Source organism: Sarcophilus harrisii, chromosome 4, assembly GCF_902635505.1.
Source record: "Sarcophilus harrisii chromosome 4, mSarHar1.11, whole genome shotgun sequence".
Lineage (NCBI taxonomy): Eukaryota > Metazoa > Chordata > Mammalia > Dasyuromorphia > Dasyuridae > Sarcophilus > Sarcophilus harrisii.
Window position 1 is genome coordinate 386,952,723 of NC_045429.1, and position 14,251 is coordinate 386,966,973.

Sequence of the window (14,251 nt, forward strand, 5' to 3'; positions counted from 1 at the left end):
GGAAGCATGAGAAGAAAATGCAAAAGGAAGGGTGTGGACGGATGGGTTGCAATCTGCAAAGTTGGAGGAAGTACCTCCAATAACTATATCACAGATCCATCAAAATAAAGAACAGTTCTGTGTGTATTTGGGGGTGGGGAATTTGTTAAGAATTGTGGTATAAAAAAACAAAAAGCATCAATAAAACTTAAAAGAAACCCCACTAAATGTCTAATTCATAACCTTTGCAGGTCATGCCTTTGCCTTTTCCAGAACAAATAACTATTTAAATAACCATGTCATGAAACCATCAAGAGGATTAAGTTCCATAATGAGTCTTTGATAAAGATATAACAAATGACCATGTCTTTATCTGCTTTCTATTACCTTGAAGGACTTTCCCAAGGCTCAATAATGCAGTGTCATTTATGTACATACCTAAATGCTGAACAAAGTCAATTGAAAAAAAAAAGCATTGTAAAATCTAGACAAGTGGCTGTTATAAAACTTAAATGACATATTATTCTTTACAAATCACTCATTTATGAATCTTTTGTCACACCAAATGTTGGGCATTGTGGCATATTTGATAGAAATAATACATTAAGAAGTTTTAGAAAGCCTGGGTTCAAATTTGACCACCAACTTTTTACTAGCTGTGTGACCATGGGCAAGTTATTGTAACATTTCAGCCTCAGTTTCCTTATCTGTAAAATGGGGATTGTAGGTACCTGTAGCGGGCCAGAACTCTGGAAAGGTATACTTGAATCAAGGACAGCAGAGTGCTTATAGTTAAGCACCTACTCAGTGTGAGATAATGGTTCTCTAAACATATACTTAATGTGATAAGGTGATGTAATGGTTGCATATGCTCAGTTTTTGTAGTGAGGTAATCATACTGAAGTATTTAAGGGCTGGGAGGAATGGGAATGAGCCTCTCAGCCACAGACATAGACACAAAGATGACTCTGGACTTCATCTTTGACCATCCATCCTCGGGAGTCTCCTGCCTCCTTCATTCCTCCACTAAGACCAAGGACTCAGGCTAATCCTGAGGTCCTCCAGAGAGCTAGCCCGGACATTACAGGGACCACCTACCCTGTAGGACCAGCCTCAAAAGTTGTTGTAAGGTTCAAATGACAATCTAAGTAAAATGCTTTGCAAACTTTAAAGCTTTATATAATGTCCATTATCATTCTTATTGTTATTGTTGTTATTGTTATTAGAATTACCTAATCCTGAGTCATCCAATCCAGACCATCAATGATGACAATTTATCACAGTTCACCATTCCATACAGCTATGCCAAATGGAAATCAGGCATCTTTGTTTTTGTAATTTTTTTCCACACACAACATGGCAGCACAAGGAAAATATATTGCCACTGTTAATATGACTTTGGAAACCAGAAAACCCGAAAAAGACATCAGACTGGTTTTCGAACTCTTGGAAACAACTGAATAGAAAAGTCATTAGCACCATGATCTCCATGCTTCAACTGATCTCAGAGGAGAAAATCAGCCTTCATCTCCCACTTTTACAATGCTGGAACTCATGTTGAAATAACTTGTGGTAACAGTAAGACTTCTACGAGAGGATGATGGGGTCCAATTTTGACTGTAAAGAAATGAAACATAAGAGAAATAGCATCTCTGGAGAAAAGTAATAGTAACATGTTAATAACCAATTAGGACAATGCAAATTTCAGCTAATAAAGTTTCATAACAAACCATATGAATATTCTGTGTAATCAATGTTGTTCAGCATGATTATCTTTTTTAATAATAATGATGGCTAGCATTTATATGTAGCATTTTTAAGGTTTAAAAAGCATTTTAAAAACATTTCATTTCATCTTCACAACCACCCTGGGAGGTAGATACTATTATTATTCCTGTTTTATAGATAGGAAAACTGAAGCAAAAAGAGTTATATGACATGCCCAGAATGAGACCACATTTGAACTCAGGTGGTCCTGATTCCACGCCCTGCACCCTATCCACTTACGGCACACAGAAGCTTTTGAAAGATTAAAGAACACTATACTTTTTTCTCTCACACTTTTCTTCCTTCCCTTTCCCTGAAATGTTTTCAGTGCCCTAGGCAACTCTATTAAAATTATAGTTGCCGTTCTACATTGAGTTTCCTCACCAAAAATTCTGCATACCAATAAAATCACAGATTGGGAACAACAAAAATCATAGTTAACTCCCCCTATTTTCAGGGAGTGACTTTCAGAATTGACAGATTATTATTATCATATTATTCGATTCCATCTGGCCCATGTTCTGTTCCACCACCCGGGCTGAACAAAGGGGAGGTTTAAACTAATTTCAGGATTATTCAAAGGGGCAGAGTGAAAGAGTTTGATATACAATATTAGGATCTTTTACTGTGTGTGGCCTTTCTAAGCATGTGCTTTTGTAGCTCAAATATTACATAAGCAAATTGATGAGGCACCTTCCACTTTACAACAGCAAGACTACAAATTAAACACTTCATAATTTTGGTCAGTATTTCTCGTTCTGGTCACTTTTAGTTTTGTTCCCTACCAAGGATTATGATATATAACCATTAGTGCCACTAGATAGCATAATGGATAGATAGGGCACCGAACCTGCCCTCATGGAGGAGGACCTGACTTTAAATGGGATCCCAGACACTTACTCCCTGTGTGACCCTGTGCAAATCATTTACTCCTCTTTGCCTCAGTTTACTCATCCTGTAAAATGAGCTGGAGAGAAGGACATGGAAAACCCCTCCAGGATCTTTGTCATGAAGAACTGGACATGACTAAGCAACACTAACATATTGATTTAAAGATCTAGCAGAGAATTCCAAACTTCAGGTTTTAAAATAAGTTTCCACCATCTCTGGATGCTTGGGCTTAACAGTTAATTTTTGTATCTTAAGCTAGAAAAACTGAGGAAAGAAGAAACTCACAGGCTAGTTACAGCGCAGGCAAGGGAGGTACATTCTGTTATCCCATAGTTTCTTGAAAGAATTGAAAGTGTTGATTTCACAAGAACCTCTTGTCTCTCTCAAAATGGCTTCAATTTATTTCTGTACTGCAAAGGAAACACAAACTCTAAAAACAAACAAGCAAATAAACAATTTAATTAAAACTTCCATAAATATGTCTCCATTTCTCAAACACCTAAGTCATTGCTCCTGAGATGGCAGTTCAGAATAAGGGCTCTAACCTCCTGTAACCAGCATAGGGTAAAGAGTCCCTATGACTTTTCCTGATGTTAAAGGATCAGAATACTGGGAACACTGGATTAGGGTCTAAAATCAGTTGCTCTGGACAAGTTTTAAAATTGTTTTAAATTCTTTAAAACTTTTCAGTTTCTGTGTTGAATTTAATTTGGTTCTTCTCCAGCAACAGCCTTTAACCTAAACTTCACATTTAGACTATGCTGATTCCAGTTTCCATTTAATCCCTTTTAATTCTATTTTTAGTTCTTGCCTTTGAACCTTTATATTCAGTTTTCTGAATTTCTATTTACAAGTTTCCTGAAATTTAGGATTTTCTTGCAAGTTACTACAGTTGTTTGCATTGATTAAAGAACTTTTTTTTGATATATCCTTGATAATTTCTTAAGTTCTTGTTTTTTCTATTTTCAAAACATATTTTTTATTAAGTTCTAAATGTGTTGTTAGGTTTTGCCTCTCATTATAAAAGAAACAAAAGTAGGGTGGAAAAAAGTTATCACTGTTATTGTTTTTCAGTCCTATCAGTTCTTTGTCACTCCATTTGGGATTTTCTTGGCAAAGGTACTAGAGTGCTTTATTTCCTTCTCCAGCTCATTTTACAGATAAGGAAACTAAGGCAGAGGGTAAACTGATTTGCCCATAGTCCTATAGCTAGTTAAGTGTATGAGGCCACATTTGAATTCATGAAAAGGAGTCTTCCTGACTCTAGGCCTGGCACTCTATTCACTGTACAGACTAAGATATTCCTTACTCTATTGAACAATACCCTTCCATATCTAGGCATGCTACCTAAAAGCCCCTGATGCCTTTCTGGTTCAACCAAGGTTATGCTTTTTTCAAAATGTGTCCTTTTCTTCATGGAATTTGGCCATTGAATAATCAGATGTTAATCTGATAGATTTCCTAACACAATGTCTTTCTCTCACCTATTTTACCATTTTGGTGTCTTACTAAATTAAATTGTAAACTCAGCTCTTTCTGTCAGCAACAGATTCTCTTATCACCCTGCACATTCTCTGCCCTTGATGAAGTAATTCAACTAGATATGTACATATTGCTTCCTTTGAAGTAATAAATAAATTCAAACAAATCATTCCTTCAGACTGGCACAGATCAGGCAAGTCAAATTCAAATTCTCACACATGAAAAAGGTATCAAGTATCACTTAAGAATGCTTCCTATTCTTTTGCTATTTTCTGAAATGCCATCTTTAAAAGGAAAGGAGAAAGAAGAAAAAGAAAAAGAAAAAAAATTGTGGAGGGAGCAAGCAGAGCTTTTGCCAAGTTTTACAACTGCAAGATAAATGCTCTGCTAATAGTTTTTGTCATCAGCAGCTCCTTTTACATTCTGCTCAGCTTAATTAAGCCTTCTTACAGCCCATGGTAGAATGTAGACGCTCCCTTTTAATTTTGGGGGTTCATGAACAAAGATAACTCTAGTAAAATATCATTCATAATAGAGTAAAATATTTAGTAGCTTTCCTTTGAGCTATATACAGTTACTTCAAAAATTAAGGATTACAAAAATGAATATTGAATACTTTTTGAATTGAATTTTTTTCAATTTAATTCAATTCAAAAAATTGAATATTTTTACATATAATTTGAAAAATAAAATACTATTGAGAAAAAATGAAATGCTGGTTATATCAATAAGACAAGAAAAAAACTTAAAAAATAAAAACACTTAATAAGGGAAAAGATGACAAGTAGCTGGGGAAATGCCCATCTCACTCAGATCAACTAAAACAAACATTTTGGAGAAAAGGTTCCTTGACTTTCAGATTTACTGAAATTTTCTGTCTGATGAGATCCTGAATAATTAGGTGCGTTTAGCAGAGAAAGACTGAAGTGTTGATGGAATTACTCCCTGAAGTAAACAGGGAAAGGCACTGATTGGGATCAATATAACCTCTGTGGAGTTGTGGGTAGCCTCATATTATGATGTTCAGTCAGAAATTCGAGTTATATCAAACTCCTGAAATTAAACTTCTCCTACAAATCTGTCCAAGGCCTACATCTTTGCTGAACCCGCTTTGGATCAGTCGGCCACAGCATTCTGCTTCCCTCCTTCCTCCCCACAATGCCATATCTCTCCTCTCATTCCCCCACCATGCCTTCATGGTGCCTTTCTCCTCATATCTAACTCTGTTAAACTCCTCTATGAAATTAACCTGCCAGCTAAGGGCGTACTCCAACCTCATGAGGTTATTTTTCTTGTGGTAAATGGCAAATTCCACTAGGGAACTTGTTTTTTTCAGTGTTAATTGTCATATGCTCTCCCAACTCTTATTTCATATTTACCATTTCTGGTGTCTATTGTATCTCTTCATTTTGTCTGTAACCTCTTCTCCTAATTAAACCCACCTTTTGCCAAAGAAAATGGCCACTGTGAATTCTTCACATGACTGAACCCCAACATTTAGTGTCAAATCAATCTCATCATTTGGTGCTAACCTTCAAACACATCCAGAATAGTGGAGCCTGCTTCTGGCCAGAAATGCTAGGACAATTGCTTAAGATTCTTCTGTAATAAATTTTTCTTTATACCTGAATTTCAGTGTCAACCATGTTTCTAACAACATTATCTCAAAGCAAAACAGTTCCAAGTGGGATTCAGCTTTATCAATGACCTCGATAATAATGTTGAGGGTCCCCAACATTTTTGCCTGCACTTCCAAATTCTTGCTTTGTCTGCATACTCTATCACTGTAACTGAACTTTCGAAGTGAAGCCTCTAACTCGAATCTATTAAAGGACATCCTTATTTTCTTATTCACTGGCCATAGTAGCATCTAATATATCGCATCTGTGAGTCCCACAAAAAAAAAAAAAAGACATGATTTTGTTCAAGAGGTGGGTTTAATAGGGATTATGAAACAAACAGATAAAGGGGGAAAGATTAGCTCACTAATGTCTTTATAACCTCAGCATAAATTAAAGTTTATAAAGTATGAGAAATATTTGTAGAAAATCCTAGCTAAGTAAGACCCACAAATATATAAAAAATTAACTCCAGTATAATGAAATACTTAACAATCCTAAAAATAAAAAAATAAATATAATTATTCCTGGAATGAGAATGGCAATGGATTAACAACCAATCCTTAGTACAGCAGAATGTCCCTGGATAGCAAAATAGCAAAGTACATTTCCCCAATTTTTTTTTTTTTTTTTTTTGCTGAGGCAATTGGGGTTAACTGATTTACCCAGGGTCATACAGCTAGGAAGTGTTAAGTGTCTGAGGTCAAATTTGAACTTGCGTCCTCCTGACTTCAGGGCTGATGCTCAATCCACCTGCGCCACCTAGCTGCCCCTATTTCCCAATTTTTAAAAGAGAAATAAAAGATGAATGTAGAGAGAGAGAGAGTGAGAGAGAGAGAGAGAGGGAGAGAGAGAGAGAGTGAGAGAGAGAAGGTAAGAGAGGGAGTGGGGAGAGGGGGAGAGAGAGAAGAGGGAAAAGTTTGTGGTTGCTCCTCTGATTCCCAGATTGAGTAATTTCTGCCCTTTTGCCTATGGAGAATGTGAGAAGCCACTGCTTTCCCTGCTGCTCCATCCTCCAGAAAAGAGGAAAAGGGAGAAGCATGAGAACAAAGCCAAATCTCTGCTTCTCTGCAAAACCCTTAGAAAAAAATAAAGGCAAAGAACATGAAAACATGGTCATAACGCTGCTACTTTTGTAGTCAAAGAGAAGGAAAGAGTCAGATTAATAGGTTTCAAAAGATTAAAATCTTGAAGTCACACTTTTTGTGGTTATTCAGTTGTGTCTGATTCTTTGTGACCCAATTTGAGATTTTCTTGGCAAAGATATTGGAATGATTTGCCATTTCCTTCTCTAGCTCATTTTACAGATGAGGAAACTGAAGCAAACAGGGTGAAGTAACTTGTCCAACATCACACAAGTAGCAAGTGTTTGAAGCCAGATCTGAACTGAGGAAGATAAGTCTTCCTGACTACACCCAGTACTCTAATCACTGTGCCACTGAGCTGCCCCAAAACCATCCCTGCTGCCAGCCAAATCACATTCCAGACTCGTGTCACTTTTTTGGGGGATTTAGTTCCTCCCCCAAGGGGAAAAACTAACATTGAATTTACATTCTAAGTTGTATCAACCCTGAAGGCACATGGTAGAAGTTTCCCTTTCCTAAGGGAAGACACAGTTTTAAATCAAGGGAGTCAAACCCTATTCACAATTGAAAGAAATCCCTTTTACACAGGGTCCACAAAGATCATTAATATTGGCTGGAGCCAAATGAGGGATAGATTATTCTGTGCCTATCCCCATTTGAACATCCAGAAGGTTGTGATTTTTAACTATGACTTTAAGAGATAGGTTAGTGATAGATCTATGGAGAGTCTTAAATTCCTCTATACTAAAAGAGTTTATTCAGGGTGATGAGCTCAAGGGCCTAGAAGAATAGTGATACCATCAGCAGAAACAAGGACATTTCAAAGAGGAACAAAATTAGAAGAGCATAATAAATTTCAATTTGGCCTTGCTGAGTTTGAAATGCCAACAGAACATTCAAGTAATAGGGATGTCCAGCAGGAGTTAGTAATATGGGACTGGAATTTAGGTGATTAGGGTAGGTAACAGGTTTGGAAGTCATTGGTCTCAAGATGATTCTTGAACCCATGGGGAGAGATGAGATCATCCAGTGATAGAATGTGGAGAGAAAATAGGATCCAGACTAGAGATTTGGGAAACATTCACTTACAGAGAATGGGAACAATGCTATATAGCAAAGGAATCTGAGACGTAATGATCAGGTAGTATGAGTTAACAGGAAAAGCAATATCATAAAAGTTAAGGGAAGAGTGAAAGGAGGAGGAAAAAGTAGGAAAGAAGAGAGTATCTTTAAGAAAGTAGTTTTGATTAAAGGGTGGGCTCAATAAGTAGGCAGACTACAAACAACCCAAAGCTCAGTGGGTGCTGAAAAGGGAGAATCAATGAGTATAACTAGTTCTTTCTAGGAGTCTGGTGATAAAAGACACACAATGACAGCCCGTAGGGAAGCTACATGGCACAGTGTTGGACATGAAGACAGGAAGATTTCTCTAAGTTCAAAACTGGCCTCAGACACTTACTAGCTGTGTGTCCTGGGGCCAGTCACTTAACCTTCTTTGCCACAGCTTCCTCATCTGTTAAATGAAGTGAGGAAGGCAATGGCCAACCACTCTAGTATTTTAGCCAAAAACAAATACAAAACCCAAATTGGGTCACATGAGAGCAGGACATGACTAAACAACCTCACATCCAGACATGCGTATGTTTGTAGGCTACACACACAGGATTAGGAGCTAGGGAGAGATTGATACGGGAAAAATAATGAACAAGAGAGGTAGGACAAGCTTTTGGAGGAGATGGGGGGGGGGGGGAATAGCATTAAGGTCCTACTTATAAGTCTTCAATTTGGCAGGGAGAAGTACTACTTCACACTCAAACTGAAGTATAGGAAGGGTGAAGATCTTGCATGGCAGTGGGGATGTAAAATGAAGAGCAAGAGAGATAATGAAATTCATTATGGAAGGTCACAGTTTTCTCTTGTAAGAAAAAGAGGATTCAACAGTATAGTTGGAATCCTGAGGAAACAGGACAATGTCTGGAACATCTGTGTGGATCAAAATGGTTACATAGTAGGTGACAAAACTGGAACCCACGTCATCTGATTCAATTTAATAATCCCCCAAATATTAAATGTTTGGTATGTCTGGTTTTGGCTGGGTACAGACAAAGACAAAAAAAAAAAAAAAACCTCTGGCCTCAAAAAGTTTACAATTTGCTGATTCTATGTTTAGTGGACCTTCTACCATATTAGGGAAATTTTAAAAGTCCAACCAGACCTGAAATGGGTAGAGAAAACAAAAGCTCATTCCTTTCCTTGGGCAGAAAAAGGCAGGTGATAACTCCATGTCAAAGCTAGCCACTGAATCTCTACTGCACAAGGCAAATTTAGCAGATGACTTAATTTTGCCCAACTTTTAAGTCCTTATGTCTTGGGTCTTACATTACAAAAAGATACATTTCCTGGGCAGCAAGTTCATTATTTATATAGTTCCTCCTATATAACAAAGCCTGACAAACTTTCCAACTAATTACCTAATCTCTCTCTGTGATAATTAACTCATGCTAATGATGTTAAAGAATTTTCTGATCCAGATTTATACATTTTTGGTTACTTGACAAGTGCTTCACTCTTAGGCCATTACATTCAATTTCCATCTTAAAATTCTAACAATTTCTTCTGCCTGCTATTCATTGGAATGAATAGCATTTGAACTAATCCTTTTGTGTTTCAATTTCAATTGCAGCCTGATATACAGAATGGTATTTAACCACCACATGTCAGTTTCCCAAAGAAATATAAAACTTAGTATAAACACCTAGTGGTAATCACTAGTGTCCCCATTTTTGAAGGATCTAAGATCCCATGTTATATAGAGCATTGGACTGGGAGAAGGGAAAACTAGTTTGTTGACTAGGACTATACTCTATACCCTAGGCAAGTCATTTAACTTCTCTCAGATTCAGTTTCCTCTTCTGTAAAATGGGAATAATAGCATCTATTTTAAGGAGTTGTGAAGAACAGATGATATGAGATGTGCAAATTTTATTTTAATTTTTTTTTAAATTCCCCCAAATCTACCTTTTCCTTCTATCTGAATCCTCTTCCCTACAATTGGGAATAAAAAAATTCTATTACAAACATATATAGTAAAACAAAAATCTGCATCAACTATATCCAAAAACAGAAATCTATCTTCTCCTGTATTCTGAATCCTACACCTCCCTCGTGAGTTAGGTTTCATCATTTGTTCTTTGAAATTATGATTGCTCATTATACTGATTAGAGTTCCTAATTCTTTCAAAATTATTCCTGTCATAACAGTATTCCCTCACATTTCTATACTATAACTGGTTTCCTCTATGAATACCCTCAGATTCTCATTGCCACTTCAAATTTTTAAAAATATTTTTATACATCCTTATTTTTTTCCTAATTTCTCCCTTAATCTATCCTACCTTCCTTTTCCCTATTTCCCTATTGATTGTATGTTTGTGTCCATCCTCCCTCTAACCATTTCAGATAAGAGGTTAGGTTGAACTATCAACTATTCTCTTACCATCTCATTCATACAGATGTCTACTTTTACACTGATTATGTGAAATGTTCTCTAACCTGCCTTTCTCTCTTAACTCCCTCTCCCCACAATCTTCCCCTTCTCTTTTCATCCTTATCAAAATATAACTACTTCACAGTCTTCTTTAATTAAGACTTCCTCTTTGATCCCTAATAAAGAGTTCAGAAGGGATAGCCATCATTTCCAGCATTTGAATGTTTATCAGTTATTCCTTGGCTGATTCCTTATTGTTCATGCGTTTCCCCCTAACTCTCAAGCTTTAATTTCAAAGTTTCTATGGAGCTCTGGTCTTTTCATCAGGAATGCTTGGAAATCTTCTGTTTCATTAAAGATCTATTCCCCTCCCCCTTCATTTTATACCAGTATTTCTGGGTAAATTACTCTTGGCTATAAGCCTATAAACTTTGCTTTCTAAAAATATTTCAATTTCATCTATTGTGGTGGCTGTTAAATTGAATGTGATCCTGGGGCAGCTGGGTGGCACAGTGGATAGAGCACCAGCCCTGAAGTCAGAAGGATCTGCGTTCAAATATGACCTCAGGCACTTAACACTTCCTAGCTGTGTGGCCCTGGGCAAGTCACAATCCCAATTGCCTCAGCAAAATAGATTATGTTGCTGTGACTTCTTAGCTCTCTGGTTGCTTACAGTTTATTATTTGACAACTTTTGATTTTAGTTATGTTCCTGGGAATTTTCATTTTGGGATCAAGAGGTAGTCAGTGAAAAACCATTACATTGAATTCCCAGTCCCTATATTTATGCACACCTGCATCTTTGATTTCCTTCACAAGCTAATTGTACAATAATTCAGAGTCTGATTCTTTTTGTACAGCAAAATAACGGTTTGGTCATGTATACTTATTGTGCATCTAATTTATATTTTAATATATTTAACATCTACTGGTCATCCTGCCATCTAGGGGAGGGGGTGGGGGTGGGGTAAGAGGTGAAAAATTGGAACAAGAGGTTTGGCAATTGTTAATGCTGTAAAGTTACCCATGTATATATCCTGTAAATTAAAGGCTATTAAATAAAAAAAAAAAAAAAAAAAAAAAAAAAGAGGTAGTCAGTGTACTCGATTTCTACTTTGTCCTCTGCTTTGTAGTGATCTGGGCAATTTTCTTTCTGAAAATAGGATGTCTAGGCTCTTGTTTCCCTTAGGCTCTTATTTTTTTCCAAATCAATTGTTTTTGCCTTACATTTTTCTTTTTTTAATCTTTTGATTATGCTTTGATATTGACTTTCTATTGGCCCATTCAAATTTTTAGGGAATTGGTTTGGGCCAAGTTTTGTAACTCTTATGCCAAGCTGTTAATTTCCTTTATTCCATAACTTTTCCATTTTTTCCCTCAAGTACTATTTTTATTTATAAAAAAAACACTGTAAAAAAACTCTTCATTCCTTCTATGAATTCTATGAATTCTAATTGAATTTTTTTGTGTCCAAGTTATTTTTCTGATACCTTTCTTGTAGATGTTATGGAGTCATTTTCTTCTGCATGGTTTGTCTTGAACTTCTCTGTTACCATAATAGCTCTTTATGGTGAGATTCCTTTTTTGTTCATTCTTCCAAAACATTTCTCTTTGGACTTGCTGGTAGGGCTCAGACTGTCACACTTCTGGAGGGAAGGATTCATGATTTAGGGGCTATTGAGTTTTGTGTGTTATGTCACAGACAGATTGGGCACCTGAAGGCTTTCAGTGCTCCTGAAGAGGTCTGATCCAGAGCAAAGTCTAATTACTGCCTGCCTGGTCTGTAGGGAGTTAGTTCCTACCTGACTTTGGATCAGAACAGTACACTAATGGCTTGACTCCACTCGTAGAAGCCAGCTAAGTTCTGCTAGATCATGGCAGCAGGACTGTAGGCTTCCCTTGGGTCTAGGATTCCTGTCTTGGCATTGGGACTGAAGTCTGAGTCAAATTGCTGTTGCTTGCTTCTGGGCTCTGTCACCTCATCTCATTTTGTTACCAGGAATAGAGTAGGAGGTAATATAGCTACAATTGGCATCTGTCCCCATTGGGGTGCCCTGGATGGGTCTGGAACCTCCTCTTGCAGAATTTCTCCCTGGTGTTCTCCCTGGCCCAATCCTACCCGCAATGTCTGCAGACCTATCTTCCTATGCCAACCTAGATTACACAAAGGACTCACTATTATAAGGATTTCCCCATCAGGATTCAGTCTAATACATTTCCTAGATTTGGTGGAGTTTTTATTGTTATTTTGTTTTTTAAGATACCTTTTAGTACTATTCACTGCTACTTTAATCATCTTAAACCCTGTCCTTTTTGCAAATCTTAAATCACTTTATCAATGTTATCTGTTATCTGATTTCTGTGCATATTTACTCCAATGACATTCACAACCCATCCATGCATTCTCATCTTTTGCAGCTTTTAATTGTGTTCTCTTTAAGGAGTCCACCCAGTGGTCTGGGGCTGTCTTGACATGTACATCACAATAAGCTGTTTTTTCAGTTAATCCTCACTCAGTACTACATGACCAACCACTTCCCACTTCTTTTTCAAATATCCATGTGATATGTTCATCACTTCTGGTACACAATTCTTATTTAATGTTGTAGCATACTCAAACTACCATGCTTTTCTTCATTGTCCTTTGGGATGGCTTGCAAGCTCAGTTCTTAAGAGCTTGTGACTTATAGCCAATCAGTATTAATAAAATAATATTTTTAAAAAAAACTATTTCAAGGAGAAATTTAGGCTTTTTAAAACACTACATAATTTCCCAAAGACAAACTGGCTTGCTCTCATTTTCCTTCTCCTGTTAAACTCTTTGTCATCTTCCTCTTCCCATTTAATGATGGGTTAGTTCATTATATATTTGCAATATCTATACCAGCTAGATATGTATTGATGGACCAGCTTTATGTTTTGTCCATCCAACTGGTTATTATGGTCTTGCCAATGAGCATTCCTTATCTAATTACTGTTTGGATAATTAAGCCAGATTTTTGAGTGATTATGGATCCTACCTTTTGGTAGAAAGTCTTTAAGGTAGAATTTTTTTTTTAATAGTCACATGCTTAAAAAAAAGTAAATAATAAGCAAAGTGAGTTCTCATTCTTTTATCTTTTATCAGTTGTGTGATTCTATTCTAACTGGTAGATAGTAGGTTCTTAATAAAAGCTTGACCAATTGCCATAGAACATCATTTGTAAAAACTTGTATATTCCTTTTTCCATCCCATTGTCTAATACTACTTAACATGTATAAATTATTCTCCTTAAAAAATTGTGGAGATGTGAATGGCATATGGAGTGGTAGTTAGTGATATTTTCTCATTCATTTTTTGGGAGGTAATGACTATTTTTCACAAGCAATGGAAAATTCTTTATAGAATTTCTCACTTCCTCCTTTCCTCCTTCACCAAAGATGATGGCTCATAAATAATTGTAATAGCTTGAATTTATATAACACTTTGTTTTGCAAAAGACTTTGCAAATATTATCCCATTTGATCCTCACAACCACCCCAGGAGGTATGTGCTATTATACTCATTTTATAGATGAAAAAAACTGAGGCAAACTGAGTATGAGTTTAAGTAACTTGCTGCCCAGGGTCACACAGCTAGTAAATGCCTGCAGTAGGATTTGACTCCAGTTTCAGTGTGCTATCTGCTGTCACACATGTTTGACAAAAATTATAAATATTTTCCTGAGGGTCTTTGTGTAAATGTTTATGATGAGCATTGCAATAAAAGATGACCAAGTGTCTGTCACATAAAATTATGAGGGTTTGACTTCATCTTGCAGAGGAGAAATCAGAGTGTCTGGATGGTTAAGTACTTGCTTTTTAGTAAGTCGGATGTATATATGGATACCAAATGAGCAATAAGTCACTGAATTGGCCCTCAGATTCCAAAGGCTCTGCTTCTAACTCCTGTCAGCCAAGGGA

General features: G+C 36.6%; 1 long non-coding RNA gene across 5 annotated transcripts in view; it reads right to left on the reverse strand.

Annotated features, from left to right (window-relative positions):
• Window positions 1-773: 773 nt before the first annotated feature.
• The window catches only part of LOC111720445, a 107,483-nt gene continuing 94,005 nt past the window's right edge, over window positions 774-14,251 (reverse strand). For 3 of the 5 annotated variants that reach the window (XR_004233968.1, XR_002770124.2, XR_004233969.1), the window contains 2 exons: window positions 2,923-3,067; window positions 774-1,596 (listed from right to left, as the gene is read on the reverse strand). This is a non-coding gene — a long non-coding RNA (uncharacterized LOC111720445). Of the gene's footprint in view, window positions 1,597-2,922; window positions 3,068-11,799; window positions 11,956-14,251 lie in introns of all 5 variants that reach the window. The other 2 variants (XR_004233970.1, XR_004233971.1) reach the window with 2 other exon arrangements.